We start from the raw sequence: 25,780 nt of genomic DNA on the forward strand, positions 1-25,780 counted from the left end.
TTTTAACAAATAATGAAATTTTTTTTGTGCAAAACTAAACGTACGATTAGTTTCATTTTCACAGAAAGTGGGTGTTGGTACGTGATTCACCGATAAAAAAATTTTCTAGAATAGCTATGGAGATGGATTTTCAGGGAAAAGCATCGTAAAAGATTATTCCGGATTGAGGAAAGCAGTGTAAAAAGGATCGAATAGCACTATCATTGTATGAAATGGAAACTATGTGTAAAAATGAACGTAACACATTTTCTTAAATGTCTTTTCGCTAACAGGAAATTAAAGACAAGTAAAGGCGAATTTAATAAAACTCCTTAAGGATATATAACCATTTTAAGTATTTCACGTAATGCTAAAATTTGTAATGCGTTCTTACATAAATCCAACTTTCTATTACTTTATTACTTTAAATAATTATTACTTTAAATAATTATTTTTGAAGTTTCATCCGATTATTCCTGAAGGCCTGAACTCTAAAACAAAAACTTATCCAAAATTTTGAATACATTTATACGGCAAATTTTCAAGGTTACATAATACATATATTTTACGACTTTTTCAAGTACGTTTTTGTTGTATTTTTACCTTTAACTCAAGGGGCAATTGTGTTCACTCCACGAATCAACGATTATGTGAATGAAATTATTATTATTAATTTACGAACTTGAATCCTGTCATCAATACAAATGGGGATGCTGGGCCAAAATTCAAAGCCCGAGCATTTGTTGAAAATTTTGTTTGTGCTGAACTCGCATCATTTGACGCTTGCGTCAACGTACAATCTGTAGTTGTATAACTGGTACACTGAGAAAATTAGTGATAGAAAAAGTATTATAACTGTACTAAAAACTACTATATTTTTAGGAAAACTTAGCTATACTCACCTGATAACACAAAATTATTACGTTTAAAATAATTTTTATTACATTTAAAAAAATTTTTACTATCCAGTAGTTCTACAAAAATTATTTCACGACATAATAAAAATTACTATGTCTAACAGTAAAAAATGTGACAGTACAATTTTTGCTACACAACATATAAATTTTATTGTAATCATTTTAAAACGTACCACATTCTAAAGTAGGATTTGCTATGTGACATAGTAAAATTTCTCATTCCACTGCATTGCTATTCAGTATAGTAAAAACTACTATGTTCAAAAGTAATTTCGTACGATGTCTATAGGTATATACGCCTATTGAATTTCAAGTTTGAGGTTATACTACTGTAAATATTAAGAGAAACATATTATTTTATGTATCAGGGTTAAAAATTGGTACGTGCCAACAATTAATTTTGAATCGACTACCTATCCGTTGTTAATACCATGGTCCACAGAAAACCCTTTAATTTTTAAACTTTATTATGTGTATGAGAAACAGTCCATATTCCCACTTTCCCACATGTACTTTACACATACTCGCGCGGACATCATGTCCCGTGGTCTAGTGATTGCAGAGCCTGATTCAGCTCAAGAATGAAGGTTCATATCCCAGTCGCTGCAGCTCTTCTTTAAAATAAAAATATGTTTTAAATTCATCAGTATCTACATACTATGTAGTAGAGCGCGCGGTGGCTCAGTCGGCTAGGTCGTGGTTTGCTACGCGGGAGACCGTGATTCGATTCCCGGCCAGTGCGACTTTTCGGGCAAGTACCTCTGTGATTTTTAACATGTGCTTTTTCACCATGCAATGCTCCTCGAGGAGGGTTTAGGCAACCTTCTCACAGCGAAAATTGCCTAATTTCCCCCTACCCCCTCCTTTAATAAAATGCACGATAAGCCCCAACGTTTTAAGGACGATCTCCGGGTATAGTATAGTTTTCGTAAGAATTAGCTGAAATTGAAATATGTGTGAAAGAAAGTGTTATTTACACGTGTGCAAAATTTAACAGGTGTTTCCTTACTAATTTGCGAACTATTCAGTTTTAAAGATTGTTGATTTAACAGTGCAGTATATCTGTAGACATAATCTAGGCGAAAAAAACGCACACTTTCTAGCGTAACTTAACGAATTTTCGCAGTACTTTCCTCAAAAAATTTTCTGTAATGAACATGGAAAAAATAATAATGAAAATGGAAAAAAATGAGGACAAGTCTTAAAGGCCTCTCCATATTAATTATTGAGTAACAATAATTTTAATAACACCTCATCTGGCCTCCACCGAGAGAGAAGCAGACGCCCCAAGCAACTTGGCAACACTGCAACATCCTGTTACTTATCTGAGTACAGAACAGTCAGACGACGGTCACGAAAAGAAGCCTAACTCAAATTTGCCCAAGTAAACTTGCATTTATAAGTAAATAAATAAAATAATAAATACATGCTAATAAATAAATAACTATATTGCAAAAAAATCGTGTTGGTATTTTGTTTGTAGGGGACATCGACTTCTATGATAAATCAATATGCATGTATGATAATTTTTGCTCTATTTTTGAAAATTAAATAATTTAATAGAACAGGATGCTTATGATAAAATTATCAAAATAATTTCGGTAAAATTCTTTAACTTTTAAATATTCAAGGAAGACATTAGTAGCAGCATTAATAGCAAAACATTATTTTATATAATTCGTTTAAGTATTGTATTTACGCATAAATATCCAAACATTTAAAATAACTGAAATTTAATATTACATTATAAACATTTTCATAAATACAAAAAAAGCTTACTAGTCAACATTAATCTTATAGATTTTTTTTAAAATTTACAGACTGTCTTTATAATTTTTTTATCTTTAGTTATTTTAACTTTTTCATGGTTATTAATTTCAGAAAAAGGATTAATTATACCTTTATCTCCTTTATCTCTATAAATTTGTAATAGAGATTGATAACTAATTTTGTGTAGCGCAAGTCTTTTGAGCATTACTGTGGAAATCACATTATTTAATTCAGATACGTACTGCAAATTGTCATTAATTGTATCTACCGTTTTTTAAATTTCTTACTTTATTCGGCATTTCTATTGTCATATACAAAACCTGATTGTAAATGGTAACACAAGCAGAAAGGCTCTATACTCGCCTCGCAGCACCTAACCCTAATGACCGGAGTACATATATATAGTAAGAACGGTGGCGATATGTTGCAGTGTCGCCAAGTTTCTTATGTGTCTGCGCATCGTCTGCTTATGCAAAGAAAAAGAGATTCTGAACTTACATCAATTTTGATTGAGAACCGCTGGTCCCGGAGATCATCCTGAAGTACGAGGAAAAAGCTTGTGATCTTAGCTATAAATCTGTTATTTGTATTTTACTGTCGTGAGCGTTTTTATAATAGTTGTGACTCTTTTTCTAACATCACTTTTCTCAGTGTATAAGTATGTCTACTAGTAGATGTACTTGATTTTGCTGTGTGCTAATAATTTTTAACAACTCTGGCACCGGATCCGGTGTTGTTTTTGACACGTAGCACCTTTGCTGGCGCTTAAATTATTTACAACGAGTGCAGGCAACTGTTATAATGAATCGTCCATTGTCTGAGCCATTGTTTCCGTTGCTGCTGCTGCTGTTGCCGCCACTGGAAAATTAATGTACCCTACTTCAACGCGCGGACGCATAATCGTTCTTAATTTTGTTAAAATTGGATGCCTGTTTATTATTTCCGTGCTCATTCTCCCCGACAGCGGCAACAACAGCCGCACTCGCATATTTATTGAAGGTAGTTTCGTCTTTTTTTACGCCCTGACAGCGGCAGAACGACCCCTCTACTTTGCATTTTTGGGAATTTGATTAAATTAAAATTTGAAAAATGACCATTGATTATCAGCTTTTTTTATAGATGCGTGAGCTCGACTTGAACACAATTTTCCACGTGAAAATAAAGAGCACTCTGATGTTTTTATAACAGCTCATTTCCACAACACCCCATTTATTTATTTATTCATTACAATGTTAAGCTTAAAGTATCCGTTATTTACTAAATTAAATTTTTTTGTGCTTTGAGGCCCATGAACGTTTTTTTCATGGCCTAAAATTAAATTATTGTACTCAGCTAAAAATCTGTAAATAAGCTCAAACCCTCAAAAGTCAATTTAAAATTTGATTTTTGGTAAATAAGGTGTAATACCTGATGTAGAAATTTGTATGCTATTAAATAGACGTTCCATTAATCCGATAATCTGTCAAAAAGCGCTTACCTTAATATTAAGACATTGTTTTCTGAAATAATGGGACATTCTCTGGATACGCTAATACTAGGTACTGATCCTTTTATTACACATTTTTAATGTTTGTGACATGGGAGCTAAAGCTATATAACACCATATAAGTAAGGCATGGGAAGATGTCATCGGTGGCTACTAAATTTATACGTAGATTACGAGCCAAGATGAGAGAAAATGATGGCAGACACGAATAGCATAAGTATTTATTATGCTGTTGAGTGTTGTCTGATTGTACGAAAGAGAGAAAGATAGGTACAAATCTTATAGGCTATAGGTAACTACCGCCGAGAGCGATATCAGTAGTCAAAATGCTTTAATAGGGGGGTGAGAGAAGCTAAACAGATATGTGATGACCATAAAAAAAGAGCTCTTTTGTTATTACATTTCACGTGATTATGGGAAGTTGAAAGTACTGTTACGTGGGAAAGAATGTTACGTATGAATGTTTGTAATGGTTTAATTACGTAATACAAGTGTGTTTTTATAATACAAGTCATCTTCAAAGCTGAAATCACATAAAAAACTGACTGTGCAGAATCGATTTAAGCATGTAAGAGCGAAAGAGAAGTCAACTCTGATCGTCCCTCTCTCTTGCTCTCACGTGCTCAATAGATATTTACAGCTCATACAATTTTTACTTCACAGGAACCACTGTCTTTCTGAAATGCTCTTGTTTTTAACTTTTTGATGCCTAATTTCATTGACTCAAACATTTCTACACTGCTCAATGTTTTAAAATCACGTAAAACTTAATATCAAAATTGTGCTATTTTCATGGCAATGCCATACTTACTTAACTTTTCTCACCTCTCTATTGGAAAATACATCCGGGAGATGGCACGGGCGTTTCGCCCCATAGGTATTCAGGTATCTAGCGTATACGGCGTGGCTCGAAAAAATTAAGAGTGACGAAGTCAGGCCGTCACATCAGGATTTTTTGAAACCTCCAACTTCTTACCGGATTTTAGGTACGTTGGAGGTTTTTTACGTAAGAGAATCGTGATAGAGGACTAGAGGTGCTCAGGTGCGTGCGTACAGATATATAGGCATAGGTAGGTAATATTGTAGAAGCAGCAGCAGTATAGCATCATGCAGCAGAGACAAGAGTCAAAGGAAAGCAGATTACCAAAACCGAGAGAGAGAGTGACAGGTTGAGCAGAACTGAGTAGAATAAAGTAGGAAAAAGTGATCGAGAGTAAAGTAAAAATTATTAAATAGGATAAAGGATAGATTAGAAGGAAATTGCAAATAGAATTTATTCGATTAACTTTCAGTGAGAGAATACAGGAGATTAAAAGAAAGCAAGCAGAATTTCCGGATTAAGTTCTGGGTAACCGGAGGCAGGTCGTTTTACCAAGCCATCACCAGGACCGTAACGACTTCAAGAAGCCGGAGGTTGAACAGTAAATGTACGAAGGAGGTAGGTGGATAGTGCGATACCTGGGTAAAAGTAAGTTGGGTTAGTTATTCAAAGTTATACATAAACATAGATGTTTTGAGCTATTGATGAATATTAAAATATTAATTATTGTATTAGAGTATCCTACATAGCGCTCACGCTATCTGCGGGCAAACTTGGAACTACGAAGAGAAGGCTTTTCATCAGACTGAAATTGAAGTCTTATGTTATGTACAAAGCAGATTTATTTTTTATTACGGTACTGTTAAGATTTTATTAACTCCAGTATCGAAGTTTGCGTTGAGCATAAGGTACGCAAAAGTAAACGTATAATTGCTTTAAAAAATGTTTATTATTGAAGTCAACTCGTTCATTTTTAATTTTTTGCATATCTTTTCTGATCGATCCTGACTGCCAAACAACTCATCAGCGACACGAACTCCAGCGGTGACAATAGAATCCAGCAGAAGCACTGTCTCACTACGTCTAGAGTCTCAAATCCAGTGTTCTCACCGTTGATTCATCTCTATATGGTCAATTCGACACCCTTGGAGAGGAGTCTCGCCCATCCCGATAGTGAAATAATACCCTGGACGGTAGCATTACATTAATAAAAAAAATTTTTTTTTCTCCTTTCATCGTTGTATTTTGTTAGTAAGTATTGCGATTTTTCTCGAATATCAATTTATTTTATGAAGTTCTTTTAAATCAGCACATTTAAAAGTAATATTTATTATGCTTACTCATACGTACTATCCATTTCAGAATATAAATTCACTTTTTTTTCATAAAATTAAAAAAAAAAGTATTATTTGATATTAATATGCTATTTGGGACTAAAAAAACTTATTTAAGTTGTTAAATATTTATTATTGTTAAAGTAAACACTTGTAATCTATCATTGTCTAACTGATGCTGTGTATTCTCGTTAGTTAGCATCGACATCTTTTCCCCTACAGGTGGCGTTGTTTCAAATTGCTGCACGAAGTGAATAGTGTAGAGAAAATGTATATGCAAAGCAATGGCACTTCAAATGTATTAGGCCGTAGGAATTAGAAGTAATGGTGAAAGTAATTCTTAACAGAGAACCATGCATGCAAAAAGACGTGTTTACTGTTAAATAATAAAACCCTGCGAGGTAGAATCAACGGAATGTTGTAAAAGTAAAACTTTATCGAAATTTTCGAAAATTTCGATGGTGTTTTGCGATTATTTGAGTAAATAACTTAAGAAATTCAACCAACTGGGGCTCAAATGAGCTGATTATAAAATGACTGCTTATCAGTATCAATGAAAAAATCTTCCACTACCTGTCTTGAAGTTATTTGAAAAAACTAAACGGAGTTTCCGTGTCGTTCCATTTAAAATCGACTTTAAAGGTGGTTATTGTAATATTTCATTTTTTATAGAATTTCTGTAAATACTAAAAAGACACTTATATCATCACTACACATAACGTTTCAAAAATCTCAAATTTTTTTTCTGTTGTATACGGGCTCTCAAGGAGAAGTAGACCCGAGCTCAATGCCAAAAAAAAACGTTTTCTGATACAACTTAATTTATTTCCTACAGATCTTCGGAAAAAAGGTATATATTAAAGCTAACTATATTAAAAATTACTGTCTTAAAGTTTAGAAGACCTAGCTTCATAGTGTATGAGATATTGTAATGTAAAGTTGCACATATTGACAAAAATTTAATGAAAAAGTTGCAAACTGATGACTAGACTCAAACTGTGCACAAGGTTATCAAACAGGAATTAGTTTCATTCGCTATTAGATTCAGGTAGGGAGGTGAGGCAAAATAAAAATTTGCCTCACCTCATTTGTTTCATTGGGGGAAGGGGGGCGAAATAACGGCAGTCCACTTTAATTTGAGGGTAAAATTATGCATGTTTATCCCTACGATTTTTATTTTGTCAACAGCTACAGCTCAGTACAACGGATGTTCATGATTTTGACAGCCAATCGCAGAGCAGCATAAACAGAAAGCCAAAGTGAGCTACCTTGGCTGTCAAAATAATCAACCGTCGTTGCACTGAGCTGTCGCTTTCGACGATGTAAACGTTACTGGGATAAATATTCACAGTTTTACTACAAAAATAAAGCGTATTGTTGATATTTTGGATCCTTTCCCCCTTTAACTTAAGTAACCAGATGAAAATTCGGTTGCTTCAGAGAATGTAAAATACATATCTTTTTGTACGGATGGCCAAAGCAGCCAGTTTTTTGATACTGAAAACTCACGTTCCCTACCTGTAAAAGGCCTCCTATGAGGCAAGTGGTGTTAGCTCCGATGTGGCAGTTACTAATATTACCACGAAAGATCAGTTATCACCATGAGAACTGACGGTGTCGATAATAATTATTATCGACAACGTCAGTTTGCATGATAATTACCGATTATTATGTTAACATTAGTATTAAGTTAAATAAAATATTTATTAACAATCGTTAACTACATTGGTATCAACTCCTTGTGATAAAATAAAACCGGTTTTTAAGGAGACGCTTTATTAACCAATTCAGTTGATTGTGTATCGACAGAATGCTCGCTGGAAGATAAAGACGTTTGTTTTTAACCGTGAAAGAAAAGATAATAACCAATAACGTTACGTCATTGCCTTGGCCTAGAAGAGACGCAACTCAACCGAACGTCTGTGCACAAACCTTAATGCCTGTACACTCTGTGGCTCCCCTCATCTTATCAACTCCCTGAGTTGCTTGAGGGAAGGAATAGCACCCCCAACCAACCCTTATTCGATCAGTCGTGATGCGGTCTTTACACTAGCTTTCTATGTATGCTGTATAATGATACGCCTTTTCTCTTAATTGAAAATAAACATTAATAAATCAATAAATGTAGAAAACTAGCGTTTACAATAAGAAGAACTTAATAACTACATACATGTTTACCATATCACGGCTACAACTGGAACCAGATATTAGTAGGGAGATTGCTGACTGCCATGCTACGGAGTGTGCCCACTTTTTTCCAGTGGTTCGAGCGCCCCGCCGCGGCCAAGCGGCCGAACCAGGCGCACATTTTTTTTTATTTGAGAAGCACGGTAGGGGTATGAGAAGAGTGGATTCGTGTGGAAATGTCCATATAGGCGCACATTTTGGAGACGCGTGGAAGGGGTGTACCGAATGTGCGCCTACGCCTACTAGGAGAGGAGTGGAAATGTCGGCTATATAGCTGCATAGCTGAGCGCACAGCCAAAGCAAGCGACGACACGAGTTTTTCTCTTTTGAGAGTCTTTTGACTCTGCAACTGAGTACATGCTATGTATATAATATTAAACTGACTTGCTCTCTCTCTGGCTTCGATGTTATCTATGAATCTTATTTAATTAAATCGTGAAACTAAATGCTTATTAATTATATACACAGACTTTTGATTTCAATACATTATTTTTTAACTCTCCCGTACTCCTAACATTCCCAAATCCATTTATGTTTTTAAAAAATATGTAGCTTCAACTATTTTTTAAGGTTTTCAGTAAAGCTTTAACCACTAATTTATTAATTTTACACATCCTAACTGCTGTAAACTGTAGGACAAGCTCCGGAGGATATCCATGAACATATGTGACTTCGAAAGGAATACAACATGTTCTTCGGAGAACTAAGATGGATAAGGCTTATGCCCCTTCGTAGATTGTTTTGCACTTAAGGGTTCAAATCCACTCCATGGTAGATTTTTTTTTTTTTTTTCATTCAATTTATCATTTTGTCCTTATTTCTTTTATGTGTGTTTCGTTAAAAATATATGTATATATATATATATATGTCGACAAAATTTTTTTTCGAATACATCAAAATAAATTAATATTGTTATTTTGATACTTCTTGTTAGCAAGGCAATTCCATAATTTTATAATACTAAAATAACTTTTAAGGATTTGTACATAAGTTGTGTATTTTAAAACTCCTAAGAAATCATAATCATCCTTTTTACGACAAGAAAAAGCCGAAGGCAGAAGAAAACTCATACTTTTACTAAGATCATATCAAATATGATCATTACCAGTAAAGTACAACTTACATCCAATTATACGTGAATATTTATCTACGTACATATATTATATTTTTGAGCTTATTTTTACATTCCTTATCAATACCTTGTGGTTATTGCATTAAAAAAATTCGTACTACATACATATACAAACATGAAAGTAGATTCTTTAGTCTTTATAAAAAGTGCGTATTTTAGATTAAATAAAATAAGAGTCTTACAGAAACTGAACAAAGCTTTTTTCATTCAAGATCATTAGTTTCAACCACTTGTAACTCAGAGTATGGATTTAAAAAAAAAAAGTTGTATTTTGTATAAACAATTAATCTTCTTACCTACAATAAATTGTTATTGTAATTTTTCAGAAATAGTTACCAAAATTTTTTGATAGTGCGTAAATCATATGCAGTTAACAGAAATTTTTTTCCTCTGTTTTGAAGGTGGCACTATATATATTTTTATAGATAAATAACTGTAAAAAATATTAAAATTTCACAATTTAAATTGCTGTTTTAATTATCGCAATCGATCAATTAATTTTACATTGTGTGTCACACACAATGATTCGCGTAAATTTATTCGATTTTTTGTAGTTGATAAGATAGACCATTAAAAAACACCACTAGACATACAACGCAAGGCAGCTAATTTCTTTTTTTTGTAGTTACAGTAACAGTCGTATTATCGGTATCTTCAACCACGTGACACAGGTTGCTTTTATTAAAAAGCTCGCGGAACTCTCACGACGAGTAGCTCAACTTCAAAATCTTTAAAATGCATTTTTTATAGCTCTACATATTAATTTTTGAGAATCATAGCTGAATTATTTTTTTATTATAAAGAAGTATGCACTTAAATACAGTAAACAATAATAGTTTCAATACTTCACGATTTTAAGAATAAAATGGAAAACTAGAATAAATAGTTGGTCGATTTTTTCAGAAAACTAGATTTTTTAAAGATTTTGCACTACAAATGTATATGTTGATACTATTTTAAGGGGGTTGTCGTAGTACAGTCAATTTCAAAATTGAATTCTCGTGTTAGAAATGTCTTTGATGTGATTATTCTCAACAAAACAGGTAAATAATTCAAAAGTTAGGTGTATGGAACAGAAAAATGCCCAGGAAAGTAAACGCAAACGTTAAAATAATAAATTAACCTAAATTTCGCCTCGTACTGTACCACTACACAGGTATTCTAGTAACGTTGTAACTCGACTTCAAACTGTTATATTTTAAAAACGGTGAAGCTAGGCTTCCCCAATTTCAGTATACTTATTTCAACTATAATGAACCCTAACATATTATATCTTTTTAAAAGATTCTTAAAAAAATTTCAAGAGTTATGAGTAAAAACGTGCATTTTCGGACAAGTCCTTCTCAAAAGCATGTGTTTAAGTGGCCAACTTCGCGATTTTATTTCTTAAAAACGGTGAATCTGGGCTCTTTGAAATTTTTATATGTTATTTATGATACTGAACCATACCTTTACAAATTTTTTCAAAAATTTCTTAAAACAATGAAATATCACAACATCCCCCGTAACTCTTAATCGAAGTTTTTGCTAGCAGAAATAGACCCAGACTCAGTATTTATTAATATATAAATTTGTAGTTAAAAAATTTTTTTAGTTCTCACAATTCCTGATTCTAAATAATTTATTACGTTAGCATAATAAAGAGTCTTTTTAGAGTAATAGGCGTAAAAGAGCCTTTTCAAACTGAACATAAGAAAGAGCTTTAAATTTTTATTTCTCCGATTTTAAGTTGGTACTACACTTATGGTTGTATATATATAATTGATCTATAAAAATACATACTTTACTACCTTAAAATAGAAGTAAATATTGATATCTTTTTGTTAAACTCCTCGTTTTGCTCTCCAGTATAGAATAAATGTGTGGATTCGTACAGGGGTACGAGACCAACCGAGAGCTGGGTGAGGAGCAAATAAGAACTCAAAAATGTCGAAGAATAATCTTGAGCGACGATTCGTTGGGCTTAATTATACCAATTGACGCCGACACCTCAGTGCGATTGTACCTCTGTATAAAAAGGCTTTTTCTTCTAGTTTAAGAAGACTTTCTTCTGCCCGAAAATTTAAAAAGGCTCTTTCTTGACTTTTACTCTAAAAAGACTCTTTCTTGCACTCACCCGATGGTATCATTGTTAAAAGTATTACGATGCTTTTCCTGCATTCAATATAAATGATTAAACTTCCTTTATAACCTACAGCCTAAAAATATGTTTATTAAAATCATCACCCTTAAAGGTAATTCATTTTTTTTTTTTTTTTTAACAAAATACTACGGTATTATAAAAAATGTTTTGTCTCAGAATCTTGCCGAATAAATTTTATTATTTATTTATCGAACTGTTTCATTAATTATTATTCTTCTTGTTGTCTAAAAAGAAATAAAAGTAGCACACCTTATTAAAGATTTGCAAACAATTTTAAAATATTTACAAAACTATTTTCTATTGTGTTCATCAAATTTTTTTACTGATTAAAATTTCAACATTAAGTAAATAGCAGTAGACGGGCGGCTTTTTTCGTCGTAAATAGGATGTTCATAATTTCTTAGGAGTTTTAAAATACACAAATTATGTTAAAATCCTTAAAAGTTATTTTAGTATTATAAAATTATAGAATTGCCTTGCTAACAAGAAGTATCAAACTAACAGTATTAATTTATTTAACGATTTTGATAGCATCACCAAGAGATTAATTATTTCTTCATAATATTAATTTATTTTGATGTATCCGAAAAAAAATGTTGACTACAAATATATATTTTTAACAAAACATAAATAAAAGAAATGAAGACAAAATGATGATTAGAATAAAAAAAAAAAATCTACCATTAAGGAGGCTTGGGCGATTTTGAATTAAATGCTGGCTAGGTCTGAAATTCAGAGATTATATAGATAAAGTTTGCTAGATTTTTTTAGGAAAACAAAACAGGTAGGTCAACACATTTATTTTCGAGAAAATCGCTTGTGAAAATTCGTCATTTTAACACGCAACCTTACGGAACCCGAAATTCAATAGACTACCTTACCGCAATAAAAAGCTGTGGACCCACTTATTAAATTGGTACATGTACTTGAAAGTGTGAAGAATCTATTATTTAAAAAAAAGAATAGGATCAACACATTAAATTTTGAGAAAATAGCGAGGAAAACATCGAACATGAGAATTGTTTAGGTATCAGGTACTATAAGTGCGCATGCGCTGTACATTCATAAACATACAATCATGAAAACTTAAGTCAAACACAAGTATAGGTATATAATAGCAGGTGAGAGCAAGAGAGTACAGTCTTGTCAGCTTTATCGTGGCAGGGCCGTCATTTTTACACAAGGTACCTCGGGAAAACTAATAAATTTTTTAATATCGATTTTCCCAATGACTTTTCCGCGTATTATTGCTATTTTATTCACACATGTGTATAATCAAAATGATTATAAAAAAAATATTACAAAGAATCATTTGTATGACAAGTACCCCACAGGGGCCCCTCAATAGATACGACACCAAACGCCCAAGCCTCCTTAAGTGGATTTGAACCTTTAAGTGCAAAACAATCTACGTAGGGGCATAAGCCTTATCCATCTTAGCTATCCGAAGAACATGTTGTACTCCTTTCGAAGTCACATATGTTCATGGATATTCTCCGGAGCTTGTCCTACAGTTTACAGCAGTTAGGATGTGTAAAATTAATTAATTAGTGGTTAAAGCTGTACTAAAAACCTTAAAAAATAGTTGAAGCTACATATTTTTTAAAAACATAAATGGATTTGGGAATGTTAGGAGTACGGGAGAGTTAAAAAATAATGTATTGAAATCAAAAGTCTGTGTATATAATTAATAAGCATTCAGTTCCACGATTTAATTAAATAAGATTTATAGATAACATTGAAGCCAGAGCGAGAGCAAGTCAGTTAAATATTATATACATAGCATGTACTCAGTTGCAGAGTCAAAAGACTCTCAAAAGAGAAAAACTCGTGTCGTCGCTTGCTTCGGCTGTGCGCTCAGCTATACAGCTGTATAGCCGACATTTCCACTCCTCTCCTCGTAGGCGCACATTCGGTATACCCCTTCCACGCGTTTCCAAAATGTGCGCCTATATGGACATTTCCACGCGAATCCACTCTTCTCATACCCCTACCGTGCTTCTCGAATAAAAAAAAAATGTGCGCCTGGTTCGGCCACTTGGCCGCGGCGGGGAGCTTGAATCACTAGAAAAAAGTGGGCACACTCCGTAGCATGGCAGTCGGCAATCTCCCTACTAATCTCTGCTGGAACTACAATACACTTGTTAACTGCCGCATCGGAGCTAACGCAATCTGTCTTTTGGGGGCCACGAGCTTTCAGCTTCAAAAATCTAACCGCTTTGGCTTTTTATAAACAAAAAGATATATTAAACATTATCTAGTTGCTTCAGGACGTTAGTCTTCCATAGCGTTTTCTGTACGATCTTGCTCGAATTTCAACAGAATGCTCATAATGATGTTAGAAAGTCACATGTAAAATTTAAGATCGTGCTCAACACCGTTTATTAGATATTGAATGTTGAAAAAATTTCAATTTAACACGTAACCGTATGGAAGACTCACATAAAAGTTGAATTCATGAGAAAATGGTCGGTAGAACTCGTCTAATTTTTTTGCACGACGCAACACTATAATACTGGTATTATATACAATTTTTAGAGGGGTCAACAAGTTATTTTTGCAATTAAATAAAAAAACGGTATCAAACGCCTATATATATGTATAAAAATACACGCTAAACAGTTGTCGGTGCTGCCGCATGCTCGGTCCCCCTCACTCTACTCTCTACATTTCCCCTCTCACTATCATGAACGTCCTCAACAGGTAATAAATATCCTAATTAAAGCGAGTAATCGAACTTATCGACTTTCTCATCCAGTTCGAGATTGCCAAGGCAACTCGATTTTTTCAGTTAAAACTACAGATTTGAAGAAAAATTGTCATACGTAGCAATTGAAAAAAAGTGCTACCTCGATCAGGATTTGAAACTGTAACTCTTTTCTTGCCGGGAAAGCGCATTACTTTTTTTTTTTTTTTTTTTTTTTTTTTTTCTTTTAAGAACGTTTTGTTCAAAAAACATACATTAAAGAGTATTAAAAGCTTGTTAATACGTACAAAAAGCGCTTTACAGAGTTGTTTCTTATATACTAGTTGGCATGAATATATGCTCTACGAGTATTTCATTATGTTGGTTCATATAAGATCTTAGACTATTACATGTTTTGAGTTCATTTATTACATTTTTCAGCTTTGTGATGGGTAAACAAATTCAGTTTTACAAAAAAAAATACCTTTTCGTTAACATGCTAGAGGCATACTTTTCAAATTTGGAAGGGAGTATAGGTGAATAAAAATAGTAAATTGATAACAATTTTTTTTTTTTTAATTGATATGTACATGTATTTACAACAGTTTCCCTCGATCAAGAGGACACCAACCTATACGAACCTACGTTTATTTATTCATATGTTATTGGTTATGTATCCACCAATAGTTTTTATTTTTGTATGTTTTTTCATTACAATCCGCGTTGTATAGAGCAGTGCTATACTTGATTGGAGGTATATTATCAGTATCTCTCGGAATCTTTTTTATTCCTTTGGTGTCTCAACCAATGGTAAATTAAAGGAACGTTGCTATTATTTTGAATAAGTCTTTGGATATCTAACAGTAAAAAAGTTTCTGGTGTAACTATGCCGCTATCTTTGCATTTTTTTAGATAAACTTTATCTATATTTACTAATATTTCCGAGATTATATTATTGTTTAAAACTTTTTTTGCATTCGCATAATAATTTCTACATAGCTCTCACATGTGAATGTCTGTTCATGGGATTTCTGATTTATTGCAAAGAGTTTCATTTTTGATATATTTCTGGTAGTTATATAATGGATTCCTGTAAGTATTTAAGCAAGCTCTCAAACATTTCCTTTCGAATATCCTCATTCTTTCCATTGTATAGGCACTTTGCTTAAACCATATTGGTACTGCATAAGTAATTATTGGCCTGATTAATGAACAGTAGCATATGACCCTAGCTTTTTTGCTCAGATATCTATTGTGAAAGAGGTTACCTGCAGATTGGAAAGCTATATTTGCTTTATATAATTGCATGAGTGGGTGTTCGTGAAATCGTAAGAGGTAATCTATTTGGACTCTTAAATATTTTACCGATTTTTTATGTGGTACATCTGTTATTTACCCGTTATCTTCTTTTAATTGTATTTTGAATTCCTTCCTTAGTTGCATTTGTTTCTAGAAACCACTTTCCATAATAGTAATTAACATTATTGACTAGCGGCTCTAGCTTTTTTTTTTGCAGCGTATGGATTTTTAGCGCTTACATACAAAATAAGGTCGTCGGCTAAAAAGGTTGCATATTTGCCGTGATTTTGGTTCAGTTCAAATAATTGAGCTAGCCCGCTAACGTATGTACAAAATAAAATTGGGGCATAGACCGTGCCTTGCTGAAGGCCCTCGAATAGTTCTAATACTTGTGATTTCTTATTGTTCATGTTAATGGTGAAAAGGTTTATTTTTTGGAAGGAGCTGTACAGGATTTTTACTAGGTGATCCGGGAATTTTTTTTGTGCTAGTTTAAAGATTAGACCTTTTACCCACACCGAATCAAAGGCCTTCGCTTTGTCTATTAAGCAAGCTGCTACCATTTTGTGCTCATTAAGGTGTTTACACGTGTCCTTTAGGACTTTATGCAAAGTATGCACGGTTGAGTGTTTATACTTGAATCCAAATTGTTCGTCCGGAATTATCTGCTCTGATCTGCAATAGTCTTGGATCTGTTGGTTTAACAAGGCTTTGAATATTTTGCTGATGCTAGGTAAAAGGTAAATGGGCCTATAACTTGTTGCTTCTTTTGGGTTCTTATCCTTTTCAAGTATCGGCACTATTTTTGCGGTTTCCCACGAGCTCGGATAATACGAATTATTACTGATGTTGTTGAATATAGTTGTATAGTTTCTTATTGTTTCTTTGTTCAAATGTTTTAGAACTATATTTGGTATTCCGTCAATTCCAGAGGATGTCTTGTTGTTCAGATTTTTTATAAAAGAAATGTGTTTCTGTTATGTTAAAAAACATTTTCTGGTTAATGTTGTTAGGGTAATTCGCTAAGTTAGTATCGCTAAATTTTGTTATTGCCTCATTTTTTTCGTATTTTTTTCCATTGTGTTTTCAATTTCAGTGTACTTATTATTGACGATTTGAGTAAGTCTACCATTTAAATTTTCTGATTTTTTTGGCTTACTTGTTGATAGTTACTCGCTAGAGCGTTTAGTATGTCTGCTTCGTTCTTTAATATGTATTTATTATCGCTCGTTTTTTCTAGGTTATTTACGTTTGAGAGAGATCCAAATATACGTTGGAATTCTTCGTTGTTTACATGTAAGATTTCAATTTTGTTAACATTCTTATTTCTGAACATTTTGTTTATTTGTGGAAAGAACGATCCCGAGTCTTTATAGTTAATAAGTTTGGCCTTGTTAGCCCAAAATTTGTTATAAACCATAGAGTATTGTTTTTTTTAATTTCATAGCTTTATAAGTTAATGAGTTTTTTTGCTATTTTCATTTCGTTGAAGATTAGATAATTACTTGAATTAGGATTTTTGTATAATTTTTTGCGATGAGATACTAGCAATTTTTTTCCACTAACTTGTTTATCAAGTGTGTATTATATTTCTGCATACTATTGCTGGGTTCAAAATTAGATACAATTTTTTCTATTTTTTTTGTAATTTGTAAGCTAATATTCTGCAAATAGTTTTCCATCTCATTGTTTGTAAGATTTTTATTATTTGGAATTATTAGTTTATTGTTATCAAGTTCTTTTCAGAACTTGCTCCATTTAGTTTATTTATAATTTTTAATATATACAGATCTAGCATGTGATGTAAAGTTTTTTATGCTTATTAGGTCGAGATTTGTTTCAAGTGCCCGATGGTCACTTTTATACTTAATTATCGGTAATTTGTTATGTGTAGCTTGTATCACGAGGCGAGAGTCAGCTATGCATAAATCGGGTCTGGACTGGCCTCTATCAAACGTTGCTTCTAGAGGAGGGTATAGTGAACTTTTGTTATTAACTGCATTAATCGTGTTCCAGTTGTTCAAAAAAGTACCCCTAGGGTTAGTATAGTGATCACCCTAGTCTTTGTGTCTGGTATTTAAATCGCCCGCCAAGATGTAATAGTTGTTCTGATGAGATAGGTTAAATTGTGTGTAAAGGTGGTCTAATTCAGTAATAAAATTAATTCTGTTATGACTATGTGCATTAGTACTGATTATTACAAGGTTTTTGTTGTTGAGCAAATTTATTTTAATTACGCAATATTATAGGGAGTTAAGATTTTCAAGTTGCGTTACTGGAGCTACGTCATTTGGTATCACTCTCCTAATCAGGATAGCTGTGCCTCCACCTTAGGTGGAATGAGGTCGATTTCTTCTTTTTAGGTTATAATCTTTGAACATCATTTTATGCCTCTCATTCAGTTTTGTTTTAGGCATTTCCCTTAACAACGCTCCCTTTTGAACTTGTTCAGATATTTTTTCTATTTTTTTGTCATCCACTTTTATCTCATCCACACTCCTGAGTAGTAAAAGTATTAATATTATAAGAGCGTATAAGTTGCTCCCCGTTTCGATAGTGGGATATACTAAAATCCTTGATTTGATTTTCGATTAACAGGTTAATTATTTTCTTAGGATTATCATCATATGCGTACATGAGTGGCATTTGATCTCGCTTTGTGTTATTTTTATTTGTCGCATTTGCGCAATTAGTATTTGTTTGGTTTCGCGCCCGAGCGTGACAGCCGAGCGAGGCGCTGCGTGCACTTCCGCCATGCTCACGGGCTTCCGCCTTGCCGGGAGCCACCTCTGCGTTCGGGCACTTGAGCACTGCTCTCCGAGACGACCGGATGCCTGTCCCGCTCACACTCACGACGCCTCTCACGCTGTAATTAACCCTCTTGTAAACAATATCTAATAAAGTATTTTACCAAACATTGGTCCTATGTCAGTATCAATCGAGCGGTGAGTATGAGCAGTCGTGTTATTACGCTAGCTCCTTGTGCCTATATTTACTTTTGAAAATTGACTTTGTCACTCATTCGTTTTTCTCGTACGTCAACGAGGCACTCTCACTGTTGCAGGCATCCAGTCTCCTACCGGCTCTAGCTTACTGAGAGCATAACCAGGGTCGCTCTCCTTTTTTGAGCCAGGGGGTCTGTGAATGCTTGCTACACTGCTGCGTCTTTTCCTGGCCCACAGATCGGCGGGTGCTCCTGATCGCACATTTCCTTGTCGATGGACCTGAATGCGGATTTTTCAACGTGATTGCTGCTTCTCTCCCGGCCACTCGATCAGATTCTCAGCATCCCAACACTGCATTACTCAGGGCCCTTGACCGACAAAGCCGTTAACTTGCGTAGTGAGTGAGAATATTTTCGCTTTCTATACGTTACTTTAATCGATTAACTAAGCTTATACCAGTCTCTCTGGTTCCCTTGAGAGTGTGTTTTCCTCTCTCGCTGTGTTATTCTTATCAAAATTTATACGCGATTTGATACGTACGACGCTATCGACCTACTTTTAGCTTTAATACCATATATACCTATATGCTAAATCAGTAGTTGTTCGATTGAAGCATAGAATTGTTGACTTCGTGCTTAGTTATACTTATGTTTTTATTTTTTATGCCACCGTATTATGACTAGAAAGTCTTGCATAATTTGTCGTAGCGCTAAATATTCCAACACTGATATAAACAGACGCTTCTGTATTTGTTCTGCTTGTAAAAAACCGTACCATTTCAAATGTACACAACAAAGCTGGTATTTTCGAAGCTCTGACTCACTCTTTACTTGTTGCTCTCTTTCACTGTATTTCCAGGAAACTATACTCAACGGTAGGATTTCTCTACTGAATGCAAGCAAACCCTCCGCAAAACGACCCCGTAAACCTTCTCCACCGGAACATTCTATTAACCACAAAAGTAGGCGCTTATCGGATAATACTGTCGGAAATTTATTGGTTAATTCTTCTATAATGGCAGGCAAAAATACAGGACCATCGCTTTCTGATATTATGGATCATCTCAAAAAGCTCGACTCAAAAATTGATAAAAACACCGTAACACTCAATACTCGATTCGATACGCTTGATAACTCATTGAAAGACTTTCAAGAAAGGACTACTGCCGACATTGCCAGTGTCCGTACTACGGTTGCAAATCTTTCGGCCAACTCGTTGCTTCAAGATACTGCTGAACTTACAATATCTGGCATACCGAACTCAGTTCAACACTCAAATGAGCAGATTGTTAGTACTATATTTAATGCGGTCGGGTGTAGTAATTTTGAAAGATTTGTTGGTTCGATTCGTGAATGGGCACCTGCAAGAAAACCTGCATCCTCTTTGTCTCGTGCCCTAGCTGCTTCAAATACCCGAGGGATTGTCGTTGAAATGAGTTCGGCTGGGATGCGCGACCGTGTTACGGGACGATCTGGCAAACTAGCCAAGAAAAAGTCAGCTGATATCTTTAGTGAGGGTGGAAATTCTACTCTCTACCTACGCCCACTTCTACCTCAGCAGGTCTACTTACTCTGGCGCCTTGCCGTGAAAGCACACAAGCGCTTGAACTACGCCTTTCCTCTCATAAGAAACCTTACTGTGTGCATGCGCCAAACTCTGACATCTCAGTTAATACCCGTGTACTCTGAAGCAGATTTACTTTCTCTCCCCCCGTGTGACTCGCCCATAGTATGACGCCATGTACCCCCTCAAACAGCAGCTACCTCTAACTCTAACTCACAAAGTTCATTAAAAATTGGCCATATTAATGCTAACAGACTAAAAACTCACTTCAATGAAATAGAACTGAAATGTTCCCAAGATCAATTTGATATTCTGGCTATCTCTGAAACTTTTTTGACCTCACTAGATAATGATTCTATTATTCAATTACAAGGATATAATGTCTTCCGAAATGATAGAAAGGGCAAGGGTGGGGGGGGGGGGAGTATGCTCCTACATCCGAGACGATATTCCGGTAAAAATACTGAGCCGCTCAGACCCTATCTTCGATAATACGCCTGAATATTTAATATTAGAAATATCATTTCCGCACCAAGTACTTCTTTTTTCAGTTGTTTACAGGCGTTCTAGTGGAGCTTTCCCAAATGTATTCTTCTTCGTTCTAGCTTCATTTTTGCCTTCGTACACAAACATAGTCATCTGTGGCGATTTTAATATTGATATAAATAGTGATACCTGTCTTACTCGATCTTTTAAATCATATATAGCTTCCTATTCACTGTTTTTAGTGCAATCTGAACCCACACACCATTCCCCTCGCTATGATTATTTTACACACACCTGGCTTGATCTGTTTATTGTCCATAGTTTTGATGCCGTCCTCAATTACTCAAAATCTGATTCACCTTTCATAGCCGGCCATGATTTTATCGAGCTCACCTTGACCTTGTTCAAACCACACACGTATATCAAAAAATATTTCGCACGTAATTTCAATAAAATAAACCTAAATGTTTTGACAGTTGAACTTACAAAAGCTTTCTCAAACTTTCATTTTCCATCTATAGAGCCATTGGACGTGATAGATAGCACGCAAATCAATCTCGACTCTCTTATCTGTAATTTTTTCAACACTGTGCTGTCTGTTTTTGATTCGCTTGCCCCACTTCGACAGATCAGTTTTAAATCCTCTGAAAAACCCTGGGTTACACAGAAAATTTGCCTCCTTATGAAGCGTAAGAATGCTGCATATAAGCGGGCCCTGAGGACTCGATTTGAAAATGACCTCATTGCTTTCCGTAACTTGAGGAGAGAGGCCCGCAATTTCTTGGATTCTGCCAAAAATAAATATATTGCATCTAAACTGGATACTGCAGCTAACTCTAGAGCAAAATGGTCTGTAATCCGTAAGTCAGGCCTAACTGGCTCACGTCTACCATCCCCCCTACTACGCTTTTCGCCAAATGAACTTATCTCGTTCTACTCTGATGTTACATCTCTTGGAGCTCCTGTTTTACCTGAAGATCTACAGCGCATTAAAAATATACACCTTGATTTATCTAAGCCTGTCTTTAATTTCTTGTCTATTGGTTCACATGACGTGAGGCGTGCTCTCATTTGATGCTCTGCTCTCTCGGGTGGTACTGATAAGATATGTGCAAGAATGCTCAGGCTTGCTGCCTCGTGCATTATTGAACCCTTGACATTGCTCTTGAACTTGTCTTTTTTAACAGGTACATATCCATCATCTTGGAAAAACTCATTAATTACCCCGCTCGCTAAATCCAAGACTATAAATTCACCTTCAGATACACGCCCCATCTCGAAGCTCCCCGAGCTCTCAAAGATTTGTGAGCGCCTTGCCCATGCTCAATTATATACATATCTAGAAGAGAATGGACTGTTGGATCCACGGCAGGCGGGTCTTAGAAGGGGCCACAGTACCCAGACGGCCTTGCTTCGGGTCATTGATGACGTGAGGTTGGCGATTGACAGTCGTAAAGTGACAATCCTTGTCCTATTTGATTATAGCAAGGCTTTTGATAGGATACCTCATGCCCGCCTACTTGAAAAATTACGTGACCTAAACTGCAGTGATTCTGCACTGGACTGGCTCTTCAGTTACTTGCATGGTCGCCAACAAGCAGTCAGGGGTGATGGTGGGGCCCTGTCTGATTGGTACCTCTCGTTGACCGGGGTACCTCAGGGTAGCGTGCTCGGTCCATTGCTCTTTCTCACTTACGTGAATGATTTTCCACGGGTGCTACAGCACTGCGCTCACATGTCGTTCGCTGATGATACCCAGCTCTACTACTCATGCTATCCTGAGGACTCTCACCGGGCGGCTGGGTATGTGAGTGGGGACTCTCAGGCACTGGCCGATTGGGCGACGGAAAATGATTTGGATGCTAACTACTTAAAAATGTCTGCCTTGGTTCTTGGTAGTGCGGCGAATATCTCTCGGATAGACTTAATGGGAATACCACCCATAACAGTTGGTGGTGTCCCATTGCCTTACATGACTGAAGTAAAGGACCTTGGCTTGTGGTTGAACTCTACATTAAGTTGGGAGCGACATGCTTGTCATGTTTCTGCCAGTGTTTTTCGCTCACTTTACACGATCAAACATTGTAAGCACGCCTTATCTTTCTCCATGAGAAAGCAGCTCATTGAGAGTCTTATTTTTCCGCTCTTTGATTATATGTCAGTAGCCTACCATGGCATTGCTGCAACTTCAAATCTCTTACTGCACAGAGCCTTGAATGGTTGTGTTTGATTTGTATATGGCAACATTGGTTGGCAGTCCAGAGTGACTTCTTTTCGCATTCAGTTGAATTGGCTTTCTGTTTCCCATCGTCGTGATTATTTCCTAGGCATCCAATCTTATTCAGTTTTAGCGCATTAATGTCCATCATATAGTATGTCCCTTTATCGATTAACATCTAATTTTACAGATCTTAGACGGTCTACTCGTTTTCCCATGGATTATCTCATTATACCTTACTCCAGAACTGAATCTATGAGACGATCCTTCGCTGTTCAATCATCGATTTTCATAAATAAACTTCATCAAACTGTATTTCACGCATCTAAAATAAATAGCTTTAAAACTTTCCTATTTGCGTTTCTCTTAAACCAAGATAAGAGTGAGTGGGATACTGAATACCGGATTTCTGCCTAGATTATAAACTACTAATTCTTATCTTTGAATAAAATTGTTTAATCAATTTTTCTCTTTTGTTCTTTCTTTTAAACACAAATTTTTAACTCAAATGTATCCACATTTTTTATGTTTTACCTATTAAATTGCGTACTAACTTGTATTTACTAATTGTTTATATTTCATTTTAAAACATACATTGTAATAATCCCTCGAAGCCATACGTGGTTGTACCCCCTGGCTGGAATAAAGACTTATACTATACTATACTATACTATACTTTGAGAGCCGGATTCCGTGGAGATAACCAGCGACCAGCAGCCCAGAGGACAGCCGGTGGTTCCACATTATTCGAAGCAATGTAAGTATAAGTGACAAACAAAGCGCGAACATGGCCGCCGCGGTCGCCATAGCTCCCGCGGCCCGGCACCAGTCGTTCGGCCACGGCAATGTCGAAGCCGTGTCGCCCTGCACGCGTGAAATGTTGTGAGGGACTGCCGTGGCTGACAGAGCTTGCGGTCCAGTCATTTGGCCCAGCCACAACGGCAAGCAGGCTGTGTCGCTGATGGCCAAAGTTGACGAGTGGTAAAGACGTGGCCCGGCTTCATCAAGCCGCCATTGTTGCAATGATCCGCCGACGGCCTCCTTGTCGGCCGTGGCGGCCATCTTGTCCGCTCAAGTCTCGCCGAGGTTGTTGGCCACCTGGCCCGCACCATTCATGAGATGGAGCCAGCCCGCTGGAGCTCGGGCATGGTAGAAGCGAGGTTGGAATTGCTCGGCGGATATTGGGGCGATTTTCAAGCCAACCATCTCAAGCTCATCGAATCTCCGCCATCGGAAAAGGCGTCTCGGTTGGTCCAGCTGTACACTGACGTAGAAGCGCACTACCTCAACGCACGGTCTTGCCTCTACAACGCGAGAGAATCCCTGGCGCCAGCACCTGTTCCTCCCGGGACATTTCCGGGCCCAGGGAACCCGGCTTCGGGCTGTGGACCTCGCTTGCCGAGAATCAGCATTCTGAACTTCTCAGGGAGACGAGAAGACTGGGAGAGCTTCCGTGATCTCTTCCGAGCGCTGATCCACGAGGACTGCCAACTCACCAACGTTGAGCGCCTGTTCTATTTGAAGTCGCTTGCTCAGGGAGACGCTAAGACGGCCCTCGATACGGTCCAGGTAGCCGAGGCCAATTACTCTACGGCATGGGCTCTGGTTGAAGCGCGCTACGAGCACAGCCGCCTTCTCGTCCACCACCATGTCACAGCACTGCGGAACATCAAGCCACTCAGAGACGAGTCCGCCCGCGGGTTGCAGAGCCTCTTGGACACCCTGGAGAAACATCGCGACCAGCTTCGCGCCTTAGGTCGTCCCGTAGCCGGCTGGGACGATTGGTTTGTCTCGTGTGGAATGACGGGCATGGATCCAGCGACGAGGTGTGCATGGGAGGAGGAGCTCCAACGGTTGGAGAGTACCATTTCCGGCTCCGAGGTTAACGTCGCCACATTCACAACCTTGACCGACTTTCTTCGGCGCCGTTGCCGCGCCGCCAGCTCTGTCGAAGCCTCGCAGCCCGCACGTCCCTTCAGCGGAACAGCCGCACGCTCGAACTCCTCGACATAAGGACGCAATTACCACGCCCTCGTCACGAGCAACGATACGCCGTCGTGCCCGGCGTGCCACGAGGGTCATTATCCCGGGCGTTGTGCGCAGTTCCAGGGGCTTGATGTACGCGCACGGAGGGAGCTCGTCTACCGGGCACGGCTGTGCTTCAATTGCCTCCGACCCAGGCACGCTGTAAAGTACTGCCCCTCCCGGTCGGCTTGCCAATATTGCCGAGAGCAGCATCATAGCTCACTGCACGACGGCACCCGTCGCCGCCGCTCAGGGCAGCCTGACGGCTCTACATCATCGAAGCAGCCCCGCACGGACCTGCCCACCTCTTCATCGGGAGAGCACTCGACTGACGCGTCACCTCAAGCGTGACTAGCCGTGCTTCCGACCGCCCTTGTCCATCTGAGCGGTCCTCCTGGTCGTCGAGTTTCCGCCCGAGCGCTGATCGACGCGTGCTCTGAGGTCACCGTCATCTCTGCGACTCTCACGCGCCTGGTCGGCGCACGACTAGAAACCATCGAAGCCAGCATCTCTGGCATCGGCGGCGAGTCCGCAGTCCGGTCCAGAGTCCAGGCCCATCTCCGCCTCGAGCTTCCAGGGCCCGCACCACCGGTCGCGCTGACAGCGCTGTGTTTGCCCAGGCTCGGCCTGGTATCCCCCTCCACCCCGCTGCACCCGAAGGCGATCCGGCAGTGGGCTGACTGCGAGGGCCTCGCCGATCCTTCGTTTGGCACGCCACAACGCGTCGACCTCCTCATCGGCGCCGACTACTACCACTTGCTGCTACGACCCGGCTACACTCAACGAGGAG

General features: G+C 37.2%; 1 protein-coding gene across 4 annotated transcripts in view; it reads left to right on the forward strand.

Moving 5' to 3' along the window:
* Positions 1–25,780, forward strand: part of kek5 (leucine-rich repeat, immunoglobulin-like domain-containing kekkon 5 protein) — an 884,967-nt gene that overhangs the window by 444,483 nt on the left and 414,704 nt on the right. The window lies entirely within an intron of this gene.

The sequence above is a fragment of the Copidosoma floridanum genome, unplaced genomic scaffold, assembly GCF_036245765.1.
Source record: "Copidosoma floridanum isolate Cflo_tuat_1 unplaced genomic scaffold, Cflo_Japanese_pri ptg000030l, whole genome shotgun sequence".
NCBI lineage: Eukaryota > Metazoa > Arthropoda > Insecta > Hymenoptera > Encyrtidae > Copidosoma > Copidosoma floridanum.